The sequence below is a fragment of the Terrapene carolina genome, unplaced genomic scaffold, assembly GCF_002925995.2.
Source record: "Terrapene carolina triunguis isolate 2854851 unplaced genomic scaffold, T_m_triunguis-2.0 Scaffold66, whole genome shotgun sequence".
NCBI classification, from domain to species: Eukaryota; Metazoa; Chordata; order Testudines; family Emydidae; genus Terrapene; species Terrapene triunguis.
In genome coordinates, this window is record NW_020664417.1 from 62,023,375 (window position 1) to 62,030,720 (window position 7,346).

General features: G+C 41.5%; 1 protein-coding gene across 1 annotated transcript in view; it reads right to left on the bottom strand.

The window, feature by feature from the left end:
- Positions 1-3,991, bottom strand: part of FAM114A1 (family with sequence similarity 114 member A1) — a 58,878-nt gene extending 54,887 nt beyond the window's left edge. Inside the window, exon 1 of the mRNA XM_024209951.3 lies at positions 3,930-3,991. The gene's annotated coding sequence lies outside the window, so the exon portion shown is untranslated. The remainder of the gene's footprint in view (positions 1-3,929) is intronic.
- Between the last annotated feature and the right edge of the window lie 3,355 nt (positions 3,992-7,346).

A 7,346-nucleotide genomic window follows, 5' to 3' on the forward strand; every position in this document is an offset into this window, starting at 1 on the left:
TTTTCAGTTAATTTTTGTTAACATTAGCTCATTTTCAGTCCTTTATAGTCTCATAGGAAACAGCAACATTTTAAGTTAAAATCATGTGATGATTGTAAGTTAATGAAATTGCATGTATGCAGAAAAATATATAGGTAGTTTGGAGTCTGATCCTGTGAGACGAGTGAGATATGAGGGCTCGAAGCAGTTTGAAAGATCACATCCTAAGAAGTACAGAGGACATCACTCAAGTGGTTCCATTCTTTTCTCTCCAAAAGGCCCCAGAGAGTGTTTTGGGGGAATTGTTCATTTGTCCTGAAGGATCTCTTGTCAGAACTGCCATAGAGATTTATTTTTATCTCCTTTCCTGTTAAGAGGTGAATGTAAGGCCATTGGGGAGAGAGATGATTTGGGCTCCAGTGCCACTGGCATGCAGAGGACATGCAGGCTCTAGGTTTCATTTTCATCAGTCCCACGTGATAGTTTCCAGACCACCTGATTAAGAATTGGAAGAGAGGGTGCTGTCAGAAGCTTAATATGAATGAAATAGTGGTCATGTTAGTGCATTGGGTTGGGGAGAGAACTTGCAGGCAGGTCAGGGCATGGTTTCAGCAGCCATTAGTTTTTCAGCAGGCATTCATTACTGAGATGGCTTCTCCACAATTTGTTCAAGATGTTTGCTATTTGGATGGTGTTTTGGGACTCTGTGTCCCTAGAATTTCAAGTGGTTTCAGTAGCTCTCTATTCTGCAACTCACATCTACAGATGGTTGGGCAGAGTCCAGGTTTGTTGGTTTTTATTGAGGGTGCAGTATGCTTGTTTGGGGCAGGGTTATCATTTTTTGTTTGTTATACATTTAAAGAGTATTTATTTTTCCCACTTCCCCTTCACTTCACTGAATTACTTTCCTCCTCCAATTGTGCTCATGCTGAAAAAGACAGTAGCACTTTACCTGCTGTGTAATGCAGCTTTTAACTTGCACTTCTTACTTAAATTAGTAACATGGGAGACAATTAACATTTCTGACTCTGGTTCTTTGTAACCAGAGAAAGTTATTAATTCCTTAATCTGGTCTCTCTGACTGATCCAGAAAAAATTACAGCTTTGTATACATTAGACCAAGGATCAGCAACCTTTGGCACGCGGCCCGTCAGGGTAAGCACCCTGGCGGGCCGGGCCGGTTTGTTTACCTGCCGCGTCCGTAGGTTCGGCCAATCGCGGCTCCCACTGGCAGGAAGCGGCGCGGGCCAGTGGGAGCTGCGATCGGCCGAACCTGCGGACGCGGCAGGTAAACAAACTGGCCCAGCCCGCCAGGGGGCTTACTGTGGTGGGCCACGTGCCAAAGGTTGCCAATCCCTGCATTAGACCTCTTTTCTTAAAATTTCACATTATTGCTTCCACTTGTGGAGCAATAGAGAGTGCTGGGGCAGAGTGACTACTAGCATTTTAATAGCCATGTCATCTACTCCTGATCTGAACAGGAACTACATAGGAGTTAGGGATGGAAATTAAAAAAAAAAAAAAAAAAACCATCCAGTGTAGAGAAGTTTCGTGAACGCTGTGCAGATTGTATAATGAACATCCATGAGGGGAAAGGAGTGAATATTCAGCAGTTACTGCACCTGAGAAAGGAGTGGCAATGGCAGAGTCCAAAGGGTGTACTGTACAGGGATCATAGTTATCTATTGGTTGAGCACCAACAGTATGCCTGGCACTGCACACACAAGACATGATTCCTGTTCCCAGGAGCTTTTAGTCTTCACCTTGAATGATCGCTTAGGGTATGTCTATACTACAGTTAAACACCCGTGGCTGGCCTGTGTCAGCTGATTCGGGCTCGCAGGACTCAGGCTAAGGGGTTGTTTAATTGAGATATACACATTCTGGGGGACATTCCCCCATTGCAAGGTCTCGGATCCTGAATGTCTACACTGCAATTAAACAGCCCCGTGAGCCAATGCCCCATGAATCCAAGTCAGCTGACACAGAACAGCCATTAGTTTTTAATTGCAGTATAGAAATACCCTTAGAATGTGCATTAATTATTTACGCTAAACAATCTGTTCCACCTTATATTCAGCTGTGACACTCTGAGAACCTTTTCCAGACTTGAGGAAGAGCTCTTTGTAGCTCAAAGCTTGTCACTTTCACCAACAGAACTTGGTCCAGTAAAAGATATTACCTCACCCACCTTGTTTCTCAAAAATGGTGTGGTTTGTATTCAAAGCTGCAGTTACAGCAATACTGGAGGTGATAATTCAAATCCTGTTCAGTGAATTTAGGAGTCTGAACTGTATTGTTTATCCAGTTTGCATCCTTGGGGCAGGGACTGAGTCTTCCTCTGTGTCTGTACAGTTCCATGAATACCATTGACAGTCAATGAACAATAAAAGTGACAGATAAACAACAAGCACTTGGTGACATTTTAATTATTTGTTTATATTGTTATTTACTTATCTTCGGAAAAATGCATTTACAACTCACACTGGTTACATTTATCACAGTGTTAGCAATGTTTGCCATTATGAGTATAGCAAATACCACAAATGCTGAAGTACGGATACATTCTCTCTAGGTTTTAATGGTGTTCACTGGCTGATGATTCTGGTGGCATTACATGATGAGAAATAGTTTGTTTCTAGTTAAAGGACAAATTCTATCAAGAGATATTTGCACGCAACTTCCATTGAATTCAGTGGAATTATGTGCATGTACATGATGGCATAATTTAGCACTAATAGCTTAATTATGGGCCTAATCCAGCAAAGATTTATATACACTTATAAATTTGAGTGATATGTACATACATAAGACTTTACAGGATTGGATCCTATATTTGGAAACTCACCCAAGTTCATCAGAAGTGAGTGCAATTGGTCAGTTAAACCCCTTCCCCAATGAGCTAGGTAGGTATACAGCATTCTACTAGACAGGGGCTAAAAACAGTTTGCAGAATGAAAGGAAACAGAAACAGCAATGAAAATCCCTGTTTCAACCCAGTATAATGTGTAATTCAGGTGGTCATTCATATGATCCTACAAAAAAGTACCCTACATTCACATTAAAAAGTAATTGAATCAGTTAACTCCTCTGTATCTAAACTAAGTACATGGAACTATTCTTCTGTAGGTTTCAAGAAGGAAGATTCAGGGCCATGTTCACACATGCTGTAAGTGGACACATCTCTGTTGAAGTTAGTGGAGCTGCATACACTTATACCAGTTTGAAGTTTACAATCCTGTGTAAAGTTAGGAAAAGCTACACGAAGCTGTAAGAAAACAAAGATAGCTCCATAGTTGAATGCATCCCAAATACTATCTCTCCTGTTTCCTTGCAGCTGCTGCTACCCTAAAAGCCACACCACACTTTAAAAAGAACACTTTCAGTAGCAAGTAGTTTAGTAGTTCATCTCTGGGATTAGCGTGCCCCCTGCTGGATTCCAGTTTTACATGCATAGTTCAGAGTTCCTCAAAAGCAAAGATGAAAACACAACTGCAGAGAGGCATTTCAAAATAAATCTCAGTGTGCATTGACGCAGGGTATTTTGTAAATGGTCAGGTATGGGCATGTTTTTAAGCAGCAGCTGTTTCCCCTTTTGTTAGGTTCCTTAATTAATTGTACACTTGACCTTGATGGGATTCTAAAGAACCCCATGGAAATATCAACTGCAGGGGAGAAGTGGTGGAATGATATTTGGGGGCGACGGGGCGGCTCCTATTTCAGTGAAAAGTGCCACGAAGCCTGGAAAGCAACCCGCTGGAAGGATTTGCTATTATTAACCCAGCTCTAGCCCATGTCCCGCTCTCAGGGCACGAAGCAGGAGCGGCAAGAACTCTGGTCCGCTGAAAGCCAGTGGGGTCGAGTTTCCCCCGGGACAGGAAAGTTCCTTTGAAAGCTCTCTAGACAGTCTCAGAAGTGAGGGAAGAAGGGAAAATCGTTTAGTTCCTTACCGCTTCGCAGCTGAGTTGTGCCTGGGCCGACGCGCCCCCGGCTCCTTCCTCGTCCCCGCCCCGCCACGTCGGCAGGCACTGGGACAGGGAGGAGGAGGAAGCCGGGCAGCTGCTGGCCGGCAGAGGGAGGGCTCTGGCTCTGCCTTCCAGTCACGCTGGAGCTACTGCCTAATGCAAAGGGCTTGCTCGAGCTCTCCCAGCCTCGCTCAAACCAGCACAGCCTCGTGGGCTGGACCTGGACTGGACGGCGCGGTTTGCAGCGGCTGAAGAACGCGCGGAAGTAGGGGCTGGTCGAGCCCAGGGCCCGCAACCTCGGGCCTCGCGCACAGTGACTCCCCTGGCCTGGGGGTGCTGCGGGGTCTCCCGGACTTTAAGCTTCTCCGAGCTGAAATCAGTCATTTGTATTGGAACAGCCCTTAAAATAAACTAGCCACGCCCCTCTGTTTGTTTGGCCCTGATACTTTTTGTGCAATTGCCTCAGTGATTCCCCCCCCCCCTTCCGTCTTTCTTCTGTGCCTCTAACGCTGACCGACAGACTGAGGGAGATTATTAAACCATGAACGACGAGATTTTCCAAGCCGCTCCTTGTAATGGGAATTGGGCACCCAAATCCTTGAGGCAGCTTTGAAACTCTCAGCCTGAATCGATCGCTGCCCGCCAATTCGGCGGGTAGTGTAGACAAGCCCTGTTGCGACTTAAATACACCAACGTTGGAGGAGCTATTGCCCTGCTATCCCAATGCATTACAACTACTGTGATCTAATTTGATCACTTTCACGATTTACCAGCTCTCTTTTTTGTAAGGTTTAGTTATATAACTTTAGGCACCTAAAAAACAAAACAGAACCACCAAGTCTCATTCCTTTCAGGAGGAGAGGACTGTCCCCTTTGGGGGTTGGGGGGAAGTCATTTCAAAGTGATTAGCCTCTGTGCCTCTGAGGAGGAAGGATATTGCAGTGAGTGTTTTTATCTAAAAGGAAGGAGTCACGACCTGAACTCTGCACATAAGGGTAGTGTAGCAGCAGGCAAGAAGACAAAATGGAGAGAAAGGTGAAGGGGGGGGAGGGGGGAGTTTAGCTAGGGTTCATTGGCAGAAGTGATCTAAGGGAGAGTGGTGAGAATTGTGAGCAGAAATGCAGGCATAGGTAGAATGATAATTTATGTCAGGGTTTTGTTACATAACAATATAAAATGTAAGGCCCAAAGATCTTCCCTCAGATATGTGCATTCAGCTTCTATTGATATTAACTTGTGTTATAGGTTTGTTGTAACTCAGAGGAAAAAGCAAAGGCTTGAACTGAGGGGGAATCAGGCTAACACAGTTCTCCTTGTTAAAACAAATGGATTTATCACAGTGCATATTTCTGGTACTTTGAGACTAACTGTACCAAAATGTAAAAATAAATAAATAGCCATGTTAACAAGCTGTTTTTCATAGCTGTCATTACGTTTTAATGTTTATGCTGGCACGATGTTACATGACAGGACTGTGTAGGTCATGATATGCCACCAAAATATAATGTGTATCGATGCCCCCCTCCAACAGGGCCAAATGTATACTTGACAATATTTTCAATTATTATTATATTGTTATAGATATATTATATCTATAGATTTGTTTGTGGTAGCACCTTTAAGCCCCAGTTAATTATTAAATTCCTTGTAGAAAATTGAATTTAAAGTGAGAAGGAGAAACGTGTGGAAGCCTTGTGGAGCAGGGGACACAATGGAGTTATGACAAAGTAAGAGCTGGGAAATAGCTTCTGTCAGACTCATTAATTCTCATAGTTTTTTATTGAGGCAGTGATGACACCCTCATACAGTATCAGCTGTATACCACTGGAAAATTACACAATAGTAGCTAAATGCATCATCTTTCTGTATCAAAGAAAATTGGTAGATTGCAATTTCTTGCTTTTTATTTCTGATCCTTCAGTGAAATAACTGTGACTACCTATGTGCATAAAGTTAAGTATGTTGAGTGCGTGCAGGAGTATTTGCAGTATAATACATGAGTATTTGCAAGGCCAGGAGCCCTAGTTACTTTTTTCAATCTCTGCATTGAATGAATCAGGAAGTTAAAAAAAAATTCAGAATTGTTCATACTAATTTCCAGGAAGTTACTGTTCACTTTGGGTACCAACAATGTTGTGAAACAAGTTCTGCATCATTTTTTGATTAAGAGAACGTTGATTGCAGGCTTTTGCCAAACAACTTGTGGTTCTTGTCTCCTTATTCCTCCACTTCCTTCCTCACTTTATTGTAAGGCAGGACTCATCAGTTTCATTCTATGGAAAGTCAGTGTGTAGATTCATCATAGCTTTTTGCCACGAGTGTTGTTCTTCCTCTGCTGGAGAAAAAGAAAAATAGTTACTCTTGTGTAGTGTTGCTTTAGGAGCATAAGGATATATGTTATGATTTATTAAGGAATTTCACTAACAGAAAAGAATCTCAGTACTCCTAAATAAGTTGTGGTGCTCATAGAAGCATCATTAAAACCAGACAACTTTTCAATAAATTTATCAAGGAAAGCACTCTGCAGTTCCCATTTTAAGGTAGGTGAGACCAGAATAAATATTGAGTAAATATATTTCCAGGGCATTTTAATAAGGATAAAAATCAGTGCAGACCAATGATTATTACCAATATATTGTATATGATTTTATTGATTTTTGACATATAGTATATATTGACAATTAAATCTTGAAAAACACAGAGGCTTGTCCTCTGCTTTGTAGTGGAAATGTAAAAATAAATAAATAAATAAATAAATAAATAACCCCCCCCCCACACACACACACAAAAACAAAAACAAAACCACTCTTTTGACTTGAGCTGAAGGGGATAAGGGAAGCTCAGTAACTGGAGATCTATTTTACTCTTGATGGATGGTGGAGTTTTGTACTGACAAGGAAGCTGGTCTTAGAGTGTCAGTTTTACAAACTCTGTAGAAGCCTGTGCATGGACCAGAAACGTACAAACATATAGCATAAACATATAAAGTAATATAAAGATTTAGCTACAATGAATGTGTACTGGAAATGAATAAGTCTATGATACATGTCCTGCTGTTAAGTGTAATGATGAACTATGTTCTTAAGCATAGAGATTTCTTTAACTGAATTTATTTTTCTGTAGTTATGGTTTTAAATTTTGTTTTTGCATTTATCTCACTTTGGCTGATAAAAATACAGTAGTTAATTCCACTTATTGTTTCTCATGAATTAGTACAATGCTGAAATGTCTGGGTTGCAAACACTGGATAGGAATATTTAGTTCTTTCAAAAACAGTTCACACAGAAAATTAACTGTAAACAGAAAGTCATGGAAACATTTCTTTTGGTCTCAGGTTTAATAAAAGTTTGTTCTATATCTAAATTTGGGGCCAGATTTGACCTGAGTGTCTCTTTAAATGTG